Here is a 12,397-nt window from a genome sequence, read left to right on the forward strand (position 1 = left end):
GGGCCATCACCTTTCCAGTTCCTGAAATCAATTTCCATATTTCTCTGTCTAGCTGCCAAACCAATGCCATGTATTCTCATTTAGATGTTTGTTACAGCACCCCCTCACTTTCAGGAACCAATGTCTATATTAGTCGGGATAGCTTAGTTGTTATAATAAACAACAATTTCAGAGTCTTGAATATAATAAAAATACTCTTAACTCTGGGGAACAAACAGGTCTCTGGAGAGGAGGTGGGGGGGATGGGGTAACTGGGTGATGGGCATCAAGGAGGGCATGTGATGGAATGAGCACCAGGTGTTCTATGCAACTGATGAATCATTAAATTCTACCCCCGAATTAATAATTAATAATACACTATATGTCAACTAACTTGAATTGAAAAAACAAAACAAAACAAAAAAAACTCTATAAGACCATAAAAGTATGTGTATATATATATATATGTAATAAAAATACTTATTTCTTGCTCTTTTGTGGTTTTTGTCCTGTGTGGGTTTATCAGGAGGCCATCAAGTCATTCGGTGTCCTGGGCTGCTTCTGTCTGGAGTCCCCACTGTGCTCTAGGCCCTTAGAGTCCTTCACTGGATCTTCCACATCTGGCCAGAAACTGAGGGGAGAGAGTGTGGATAAATGTGTGACCGTTTTTTAGGGCCCATTCTGGTCATATTTATCTGCAGAGCAAGCTAGGACGCATAATCTAGCTGTGTGCTCAGCAAGAGGAGGAAGACTTGGCTTTGGGGGAATATGCGGCCAGCCTTGGCCGACATGTAGTATTATCCCCATTTTACAGATAAGAAAACTGAGGCTCGAGAGAGTAAGGGATTTCCCAGCTTTTGCGGTCATGAACAACAGCGCCTGGAACTCAGCCTGAATATGGCAGACTCCCATGCTCCCGAATCACTATGCTGCCAATACTACCTTCTCTGCTACTGCCTCCCTCCCTGGTACCGGGGCTAGTGTTCTTTTCTTTTCTTTTTTTTTCATTTTTAAAAAATGTTATTATTTTTTTATTTTTTATTCTTTCTCAAGTTTTTATTTAAATCCCAGTTAACTTACAGTGTAATATTAGTTTCAGGTGTAGAATTCGGCGATGCATCTCTTCCATACAACACCCGGTGCTCGAGGCCTGTGCTATCTTAAGACCGGTGATGTTTCTTTTCCCTCCCAGCACAGCTTCCTCCACACATCCGTGTTTTCCTTCTGGCCTTTGATCTGGCAGCGGGTACTTTGTGCTTTCCTGAGCAGCGCGGTCCACAGACTTAGTCTGCAGTGGGTAAGGATCCTGAGAGCCACTGCAATAAAACGTAAGACATTTAAACAGAACATAAAAAGACACAAAAGCAGATGTCAAGTGGTTTCTTTCCAAGAGTACCTATACTCCATTGTTGTTGTAGACGCACTGGCAAACGCCAGGTGTCTCAGGAGAAAGGACTGTAGGGCTCCTCTAGATCGGCACGTGTAAAACAAGTTAATTGTAAATGGGATCGACTCCTTAATTTCTCTCTCTTCTGTCTTGTGGGTGTATAGGAATGCCACTGATTTCTGTGCATTGATTTTATATCCTGCCACTTTACTGAATTCCTGTATGAGTTCTAGCAGTTTTGGGGTGGAGTCTTTTGGGTTTTCCACATAAAGTATCATATCATCTGCAAAGAGTGAGAGTTTGACTTCTTTGCCGATTCGGATGCCTTTTATTTCTTTTTGTTGTCTGATTGCTGAGGCTAGGACTTCTAACACTCTGTTGAATAGCAGTGGTGATAGTGGACATCCCTGCCGCGTTCCTGACCTTAGGGGGAAAGCTCTCAGCTTTTCCCCATTGAGAATGATATTCTCTGTGGGTTTTTCAGAGATGGCTTTTATGATATTGAGGTATGTACCCTCTATCCCTACACTCTGAAGAGTTTTGATCAAGAAAGGATGCTGTACTTTGTCAAATGCTTTTTCTGCATCTATTGAGAGGATCATATGGTTCTTGTTCTTTCATTAATGTATTGTATCACATTGACTGATTTGCGGATGTCGAACCAATCTTGCAGCCCAGGAAAAAAACAAACCAAACCAAACAACCACAGTTAAAACCTGGAATTGGATGGTCTCACAATGCAGGCTGTTCAGCTCCTTGATGTTTCTTCCCTATGGGGTGGGGATTAGGGTTGTTGCTGGACAGTGGGTTTTTTCCACCTTCCAGTGATGCCAGACAGTGTAACGGAATTAGATCTTCTAAGGGAGATCTGTTGGTGGAAAAAGATCTCCCAAGAGGAGTTCTGCGTGGCCCAAGCGGGACATAGCATTTGAGGTGGGGGCAGGGAGGAGCCAAGGCATCTGCTTCAAAGCTCAGTATAGGGGCGCCTGGGTGGCTCAGTGGGTTAAGCATCTGCCTTCAGCTCAGGTCATGATCCCAGGGTCCTGGGATCGAGTCCTGCATCGGGTTCCCTGCTCAGTGGCGAGTCTGCTTCTCCCTCTCCCTCTGTGATCTCTCTCGCTTGAGCTCGCTCTCAAATAAATAAAATCTTAAAAAAAAAAAAGCTCAGTACTGACAGAAAAGAGGGACTGAACAGGTAAGCTCAGAGGTCACGAGGTCATGAGGTCACCATCCCATCTGTGTTATATTTATATTCTTAATATTATTAAATATTAATATTAATTAATTTAATTAATTAATATTAAATATTAAATATTCTAGGGAATAGTTAGAAAACAGGTAAGTCAGACCCACAAAAACATACACCTGATTGTTTGGAACAGGCTCCTGGGCATGACCTCCATGGGCTGTGATCCCTGGTGGCGCATTTAGAATTTAAAAACTATATATGCCGGAAGAGTTCTGAAGTTCTGTCAAAATCTTCTTCATGGACTTTTATGTAAATGAATTTTGGCTGAGTTGAACTGAACCGCGTTCACGTCTTGGCTGCATTTAGGGTTTGGTTGGTATTATCTGAATTCTGGGAGACCCGAATTCAAAGGAAAGGTAGGTCGATGGGGCAAGAAAATGGGCTGAGTAATTTGCTGATTTAGCCCAATATTTGACTACCCACTCTTACCTGCAAGGGTTTTGTGGTTTTGTGGAGAAGGGACTTCAGGAAAGAAATGTGGACAGTACAGCCTAGTAAGAACTATGCACAAGGGTTGGGAACGGGGACAGGGCACACTGACCTCGTCAGGAGCGTGAGGTCAGGAGAGAGCGAGGGACACAGGCTGCTTCTCACAGGGCAGCGTGTGAGAAAAGCATGAAGGTCCAGAGCAGGGATGCTTGGCAGGAGAGAGCTCTGTGCAGGGGGAAAGCCTGGAGATGGAGGCAGATGGGATTGTGGGAGGGGGTGGGGGTTGAGGGGCTCTGAAGACCTGGATTTCTCTGGGTTACTCTGCCCAGGACGGGGGTCCTGTAGTCAAGGGCACAGGGAGAGTGGGAGGTTTCCGATTAGCCACAGAGGGAGCCGATGAGCTCAGAAGGCCGGCTGAGGTCCAACAGCGTTCGGGGGTCTTCTCCAACAGCGTTTGGGGGTCTTGGGTATAGGAGCAGAGACGTGGATGGTAGGCTGGGTCCAGCAAGCAAGTGTGGCAGAAGCACAGGTGGCAGGAAGCTGAGGGTACAGGTGGGAAGGCGGGTGCGGTTTAGGCTGCTTGTGAGCTTGTGAAACCAGGAGGCCCGACAACAGGGGGCCAGGAGCTGGGCAGCCCTGAGGCCCCAGACCCTGGCAGTGGAAGGCAGGCTAAGAGCGCTGGGGGAGGGCGCCGGATCCCGGTGCGCCGCTGGTGAGGATGCCGAATGGTGGAGTCACTGGAGATACGTTTGGCGGTTCCTCAAAAAGTTAGGAATTTCCAGATAACCCAGCAATTCCACTCCTAGGTATGTATCCAAAAGAACTGAGAGCAAGGATTCATAGGTCTGTACCAATATCTATGGCAGCATTATTCACAAAACCCAAACACACACACACACACACACAAACACAAAACAATAGCTGAATGGATAAACAAAGTGTGGCATTTACATACAACGGGATGTTACGCAGTCTTAGAAAGGAAGGAGATCCTGATACATGCTACAAAATAGATCACCTTTGAGAACACTGGTACATGAAATAAGCCAGGGCAGACAAGTAAAAGGCAAATATTGTAGGATCTCACTTCCATGAGGTACCCAGAGACAGAAGACAGAAGGGTGAGTGTCAAGGGCTGGGGGGCGCGGAGGGGAACGGGGAGTTACTGTTTAACAGGTACAGAGCTTCTGTTTGGGATGATGGTGGAGATGACTGCCCAACAGACGAGGTGGGCCCTCCTCGTGAGGCCCTCTCTCTACAGCCATCCACAGTCATCTTGGCAGACCGTAGCCGAGGTGGGCGGGTTTGAACTCGTTCAGGGGGTATTAAACGATTTCTGAAGGGTTAGATAACGCCCCAAGGGTGTTACTTGTATCAGTAACCTCTTTAGTCTTACAGAACTAGTCTGGTTCTAGAAGAAATAAGCGTGCCAGGCCAAGTGTACAGTGATTCCAAACAGTTTAATGTAATTTCAAGACAAAGTGTGATTACATTTCTACACATATACAATATGCATATGTGAGTTTACAAATTTTAATAACTCGTTTCACCTCAGAGACCGAAAAAATGATCAAAAAGAAACTGTGAGTAACAAGCTATAACATAGTTCACCACAACGGGACCCCCCTTTCTCACCCTACAGTTAGTAATATTACAATTAAAATAACTATATTCTTCTATAATTTTTTTCTGTTAAAATCATCTCATAAATTTACAATGCTATTATTAGTTTTCAAGACTAATATAAATTCACTCCATTTTTCTACAACGAAAATGATTATTAATTTAGAAGCACACGACATCATGATGAAAAACACAAGCATTTTAGTAGCAAGGACTTGATCAGTTAAGAATTATTTTTCTTGTAAAACATTCTAAAGCCAAGTAAAATATCCATTCTTATAACATACCTATAATATGAGACTAAGGAATAGGTTACATATAGGTCTACAACACATTGGTTTGTTTTTTAAAAAAAGTAGACATTTATAAATAAAAAAGAAAATAGGGACAATTCACATAGGAAAAAGAGGTACACGAGAAAATACTGTTGCACGCAATAATTTTCACAAAGATTAACATGGATTAACACTTTTCATTACAGAAACCATACAGTGAAGGAACACAACAGACCGGGGCTTTCATAGGGCTATTGAGCTGAGATGACCTGGTGGAGGAAGATGTAGGCAAGGTGACCTTGGGGAGGGAGCCATGTTCCTTGGACTGGTGACCAATCATCACCGGGTCTCCTCTTCCCGGCTCTCATTCTGGGGAGTGAGTCTTTCTATCCAGTGTCCGGAATTCATGGGCAGTTGAAAGGTAAACATTTCTACAGATCCTTTCGCTTTCCATCCTAATGGATCCCGCTTTTGGAAACGTGATATAGTACCAGAGGCTGCAGCTCAATACATGTGGTCAACGCAAAATGGGATGGAAAATTCTAGTCGTTCTGATTTGCTGTCCCCCCTCACTCATCTGTGCCCTGGAGGCTGGGGACCCAGAGAGAGCGGCGGCCCCCCTCGGGGCCACCTGCCTCCGCTGTGGTGAGGTGGGGGACGAGAACCCGGCGCCATGCCTCAGGCCCACGCAGGGAAGGTGCAGCCTGGGGCCGGCCCCGGGCTCGTCTACGACACCATTGCTGCCTGACTTCTGAAAGCCCCTCTTCCTCCTCATCCGTAAAGCTATACTTGTCCTATCAGAAATTTGGTTTGATATATATATATACACTAACATATATATCAACATCTCTATCTATACAGTGACTCTACTAAACTAGAAAGTCTGCTGCCCCAAAGTAGGACTTTCTGGTCTACTTCATTTGGTTAAAAAATGCACACAAAGAGGATGAGGAGATGCTTTGGGGGCCTGAAATGATTGTGCCCTGGAAAAGCCACGGAAGACAGCTTTAAATGAGCAGTAACACAAAAGTGAGAGGGAGCGTGAAAGGGTAGGGGGAAACCCCGAGGCAGAGGCAGCGCCCAAGGGGGGTGGGAGGGTGGGGGGTGTCTACTTGGAAGTGAGGAGAGGTGAGTGTGGGGGGGGAACGCTTCATGTTCCATTCAGAAGTCACAGAAAGCTACAAAGGATGGGCATGGTCAAGTCACTTTCCACTTCCCAAGTTCTTCCTTATAACCTGAGCCGAAAACTATTAATAATAATAATAATAATAATAATTAATAATAATAATGATAATAATAATAATGATAAATCCGTTGCCCCTTCCACCAAGCAGGTGAGTATCTAACAGGGAGGCAAGACCACCGCTCATGAGGCCAGGTGGGTCCTTCTTCCTGGCTCTTGAGAGCATCCTGGGGGGCTGTGGTGGCAGTGGGGTGGAGGTGGGGGTGGCCCCAGAGACACTGATCTGGACAAGGAGTGGGGAGGCCGCGCCAGGAGAGATCTGTGGGGAGCGGTTCAAAGGACACTACAGGGAGTGAGTTTCAGATGCAGCGTATTTACTTTTTTTTTTTTTTTTTGAAGCCAATTCCTATGCTTCTAGTTTTTAAACATACGGTTAAGCCCCAAAGACAATGACATAAAATTAATTTGGTGAGTTTCAAGCAAAGGGAAAGACCAAACAGAGGGAAAAACAGGAGTATTATGAGGAAGGGCGAGATTAAAAAAAAAATATTTTACCCTAACGTTTCTTACAAGAACCTGTCACGAGAACATACGGTCCACAGAGAGGTCACAGGGAAAACACGAATGCATTCGAAGGAACACACACAAACAGTTCCCTGGTCCCGGGTGTTCTGCAGTTTGCAAAGTCTTAGCTGCTGACGGAATGCCCTTTACCACAGCAGGTCCTCCGCACTTGGGTTGTGGTACGAGAGAAAACAAGAAACAAACCAAAACTCTTTCGGGAAACCAGCATGTTCCAGCCTGTTCCTAGGAGACAGTGGGGCCCACTCTCTGAAGCATCACAGTGACCATCTCTACTACCAGCGGTCGCAGTCACCCACACCCCTCCCCCAGCTGCCCCTAGGTTCCCCAGCCCCACCCCTGCTCAGCAGCAATCAGTCTCTAGGGAGGAATCTAGCTTCCCCCCTCCCACTGACCTAGGCTTCAAATCTGAGTTTGACAAAGAGTCAAAAGTAAACACATCCTTTTGCATTTATTTTGTTTTAAAGGAGAAAAGGAATTAGTGACAGCAGGTCTATGGAAAGCCCAGCCAATGAATGTGGGCATAGGGGTGTGAGGCTCCCCACCTGCAAAACACCGATCAGAATATTGCCAGGGGCCCAGAAATAGCAGCTGTACCTTCAGGGCCGCCTGCATCCCAGTGTCGTCTACTCTGCCTGGTGACTGGAAGTCAGTGGATCGATAGAAATTAAACATTCAGATCAAGACAAAATCAACGAACCAGGTATCTGTTCTCTCTGCCTCTTCCATGATGTCAAAGAGAAGGCCTCTTTGGAGACAAGTGTTGATACAACATGGCATGAGGTCTTCACATCTGGCCCAGGCTATGGACTCACCCCTTCCCACTCAATCCAGAAATCCTTTCACATTCTCTCGCGTTCACATGGAAACCAGTAAGTAACGTGGAGGGAAACGCTCATATTGGGCTACACAACAGTATGGGTAGAAAACACCTGCCTTGGAGGGGCAGGGCCTCCAACTAAAGAGGCGATAGCTGGGGTTTGAAGATGTCAGTTATAAACAGAAATTTTCTTTAAAAAGTACCAGTTTAAATGTAAACTATAAAACACTTTAACTATAAAACGTAGCCAGAAATATGCTTAAGTATCCACAGTCAATTACTTAGTTTACGCATTTAAAATGTGGCTCTCTCGATATCTTAGAAGGCTAACAGCATTGTACAGTAGCTAAAAACATATATACTTAACATGTGCATTTGAATATCACATTTCATTACAACACACAAAGAATAATCTCTTCCTTGGTTTCATTTTTGATGTAAAGATCAGCTATTTTCAGAATTCACTTAAGCAACAATGACCAGGGTGTGCATTAATCATTATTTTCAGCCCACACAGAGTTCATAGTCTTTTAAATCCCAAGATCAAGCTGGCTACATGATTTCAAAAAAGGCTAAAACCAGGATGAATGCCCACATTTGAGGTAATTATTGCCATTAGGTCACAGTTTGTGTAAGATAATGTATCTAAAACCTTCTTCAAAAAAAATCTTTAGGTGTTCTGTCAGAATTCCAGAATACCTATTGAAACCAACCAGGATCTCAAATTCCGATTAGTTGGGTTTGCTTCCAATGGAGTCAAAGTTCTAGAAGGTTCTAGAACTCGTGTAAACTACCTAAGAATTTAGGCAAACAAGCCTGGAGCCAGTCAATAAAGAAGTTTTTTTTTTTTTTTTAATAAAAAAGAAACAAAAAACCCACCCAAGACAACTGAGGAGATGTTTCATAACACATGATAATAATTTTCTAAAAAATTAAAAATCTCGTCCTAAAGCATTTCTAAATTCTTGTCACTTTTCAACCAAATTAAAAATGCTTCTGTATTACTCTTAATCTCATACTGCAGCAAGAGACTCTCCTTCCTCATACCCTAAAAGTTGGCTGATTTTTCTGTTTACAAAACTGTTCTTTCCATTTCTTGGAGAAAGGTATCTCCAAAGAAACCCTTATTTGGTTCCTCTAAGAGTCATCTTGTTTTTTCTCCTTCTCCTTCTCTCTCTCTCTTTTTTTTTACACAAAGAAAAAAGTTCCTGGACACCAGACCCACACACGGTATTTACAAATTTGGTGTGAATCCCGCATCTGGTTCTACCCAGAGCTGAAGAGTGGATCGATTATAGAGAACAGAGTTGTCATGATATTTATCAGTGCAGTAAAAAATAGCATTTTAAAAAAAATATATACCTTTAGTATTGCCTTTCTAGAATTAACTATAAGCAAGAAAAAATTTATTTATTTTTTTTAAAGAAGAAAAGAACACTTTTTTTCTTCACTCATAAGTTTGTTGTAGCAGCACTACTAAAGCTAGTTGGTACACTGGAAAGGAATCTAAAATGAATTCTACTATGAATCAAAAGAAACTCCCCTAAGATTTTCTCTAAAAGTCAAATGAATTCTGCCCCTTCTGCATCCAATTCAGGGCTCCCTCTTCATTCAGACCTTCTGCTGGGTTGCATGCATGGGGCAGGGATGGTGAGGGGTAACATTCCTTCAAGGGTTTTGTTTGCGTGTGTGCGTGCGTGAGCGTACGCACGAACACACACACACACACACACACACATACACACACACACGAGGTGGCTGAGGAGGCTGGTGGCTGCGAGCTCGGTTCTGGAGCTGGGCAGACCCAGGTTCAAGGCCTGGCTCTCTCACTAGCCATGTGACCCTGGGCATGTCACCAGCTCTCCAAGCCACATGCCTCATCTGGAGAGGGACGAATGGGGCCCCTTTCAGAGCTGTTATTATGAAGACTAAATGAAACAAGATAACCAATGAGCAATTCTTAGCACAGTGTTTGGCACACAGTAAACAGAAGTATCATTAGATGGTTTGTCAGAAAACATGAAGCCACTCATTGCTGTTAACTAAAAAAGTGGAATGAAATGGTATCTCAGCGAGGTCCCAATTAACAAAAATTTCACTAGAAACTTGGAGATTTTGGACCACCATATTTCCTTTCCTTTAACACGTGCTTTCTGAGCGCATCAGCTCCCTATGGGTAAAGCATTCAGCAAATGCCGTCTCCTACTTCCTTCAGGGACGCCCAAGTGTTAACAAATGGGACACAGTCAACATGCTGCTCTAACATGGTCGTCTAGGGTAGAGGCCCTTAAAGACCTGTGGGGAACTGGGAGGATCTCTGAGAAAGTGTGCTCCACAGGAGGGTCACTTCTCTATAAACGCTCACCGAGTCTCAAAGGGGCAACTGCCTTGGAGCTGGCTCTCCGGAACTTCTGGAAGCTTCGAGAAAGATGTGAGAGACTCTACTAGCTTGGGCCACCCTAGTGCGCAAGGGCACCAAAAGCCTTTGGAAGGTTTCTATTGCCTTTAAGTGTCGTTTCGCCATCTTCAATTCTCTAATAGCCTGACTCAGATTCGACTGAGTCTATTCTGTGGAGATCAGGAGTGAGTGTCCAAAGGCATCAAAGTGGAAAAGCACTGACATGCCCAGCGCAGCTTCCTCGTGCATCTGACCCCCTGACGCAGCCGAACTTCCCGGCGGAGGGTCTGCTTGGGCCAGTACCCGGGGTAACATGGCATCAGTTATGCCCACGTATTCGTGCGGTGCCTCCAGCTTCCCAAAAGCAGCATTTAGGGTTACCAATCCCCACTCTAAAAGATGGATACAGTTTGAAATAAATGCAATTAAAAAAAAAGAAAAAAACGCAAGTCAGGAGAGAGGAAAGAGAGAGACAAATGGATCACTGACGATGTCATTATTGCCCAGAAAGGAAAGAGAGGGATGCCATTTTGTCCCCATCTGGAGGTGTCTTTGAGAAGGGTTCTTTGGCTAAAGAAAGGAACAGTTCCACCTTCCTTTCCAATTTGGTAAGGACAGCTCTGGCCTGCTCAGTTTTGAGGCTTCCCCATCTGAAATCTGCGAGACCCGTCAGCAAGAGAACAGCATGCGAAGTGCTTCCGGGGCTGGAATGTTTCCTGGCAAAATGGCTCAGGCTGGCATCGTGAAGTTCCAGGCCAGGCCTGCGCGAAGAGTCCTTGCCTCCCTGCTGAATTCCCTCTGCTCCCCGAGGGCACCTCGTTATCTTCTTCTTTCTGTGATCTGTCCTAGCAGCTCCTGGGCAGGCCAGCAGGGGCCCCACCCCCCACCCTGGCCCCAGCACCCGAGAGCCTGGGACGAAAGCTGGGGCCAGCTCACGGACACACCTCGTTTCACCAACCACAGCCCATCAGCAGTAGCTCCTTAAGCCTCCTCATCTCCTTCCTCCAGTTTCCAAGAAAGTCTGCTCCACTCACACACACACACTCACACAACCCAAATCCTCCACCACAAGCTTGTTCAAAAATGAGTGTTTGCACTTCCAGAGATCTGGTCAAGGGAAACCAGCCTGTTAGCAGCTGTGCTAACCTCCCCTTCCCTTCCTTACATCCAACAATCTGGTGTTTGGGCGGGTTGAGTCTTCCAGGGTGAAGAGGGCAAGGCCAGCTGGCTCCCCCAGCCTGCAAGCCCCTCACCGCCAGTAAGGCCAGCATGCAAACAGTCCAGGAGACAACCGTCGGTTTGCCTCGACCATTCCTTGCCCTCTGAACTCGATCAACCACACGCACCACTTCACAGTATTAACTGGCATCAAGCCTTAGACTCCCACCCGTCGGCCTGCTCACCCCTTCCCTTGGAAACAGCCAGAACGTCATGAACGAGGCACTAAGTGCAGAGACATGGGTGCACACGCCCAGACAGGTCAGCAGGAACCCACTGGGCAGAAACACATCCCCCTGGACTTCCTGAGGCTACAAGTACATGGTTCTCCTTGACCTGTCCTTTTCAATCTTCCCCTCTTCAGCTTTGCTATGCTTCTTCATCTAGAGGCAGTTGAAGAACAGATGATGCTCTAGGTCATTTGTGGTCTCAACAAGGACGAGGTTGGCATCCCTCCACTTGAGAGCTTGGTCCTAGGGACAGGCAGGCTTTGATTCATCCGATTTGCCAGGGTGACTCAGAGCTGGAGGAAGGGACGAGAGATCCGGGCAAGTGTGAAGGAGCGCACGCAGAGCCTGGCCTCTCGCACGGGGGGTCTTCTGATCCTGCAGCTCTGTGCTCGGGACCGGAAGAGGAGGGCAGGTGGGGACGAAGGGAGGATGCGCCCCTGTTTGCTGTAACCAGGGCTGGGCACGGCCTGATAGTGCCTCAGTTAAACTTCAGCAAAACCAGCGTTTCAACCTAAGGCCCGTATTTCTGGGTTTGGTGGGCAGTGTGTGGGCACCTTGAGCCGATTTTAAAAAGCCCATCACACACAAGACAGCGTGCACTGAGGGGATGGCCTCGAGGCCCCGCTGCACCCCTCCGTTGGCCAGTGCTTTCAGGGGGGGCCCTGCCTGCAACGTCGGAGAAGCTGCTTGACTTTGTCAGTGTTCTTCTGGCCTCTTACCGTCCCTCTACCTTTTTTTGGCTCCTAGTTCTGTCCCTAGAATTGTGTGCTGAGAAGAGGTACTGGGGGAGAAAGGGGGAAGAGACTGGAGGAGTGGGCAGCGTGGTCAGCGAGCGGAAGGAAGGGGAGTGAGGCTGAAATTCCCCAGGGGAAGGTACCACCTGCCTAGCACCCTTAAGTCCGTCCTTCCAGCCAGTGGCTTCTAGGAGGGGACAGTCGTCTCTGCACTGAAGGAGATAGAGCCACACTCCTGGCGCATCGATGGGAAAAGGAAGGGCAGGTGGGGCAGCTCTGGGCAGAGGGGC

General features: G+C 46.3%; 1 protein-coding gene across 1 annotated transcript in view; it reads right to left on the reverse strand.

Moving 5' to 3' along the window:
* Positions 1-486: 486 nt before the first annotated feature.
* Positions 487-12,397, reverse strand: part of HIPK2 (homeodomain interacting protein kinase 2) — a 186,022-nt gene continuing 174,111 nt past the window's right edge. The window contains exons 15-16 of the transcript XR_004819449.1: positions 1,060-1,295; positions 487-610 (exon numbers count right to left, since the gene is read on the reverse strand). The gene's annotated coding sequence lies outside the window, so the exon portion shown is untranslated. The remainder of the gene's footprint in view (positions 611-1,059; positions 1,296-12,397) is intronic.

The sequence above is a fragment of the Zalophus californianus genome, chromosome 12, assembly GCF_009762305.2.
Source record: "Zalophus californianus isolate mZalCal1 chromosome 12, mZalCal1.pri.v2, whole genome shotgun sequence".
Lineage (NCBI taxonomy): Eukaryota > Metazoa > Chordata > Mammalia > Carnivora > Otariidae > Zalophus > Zalophus californianus.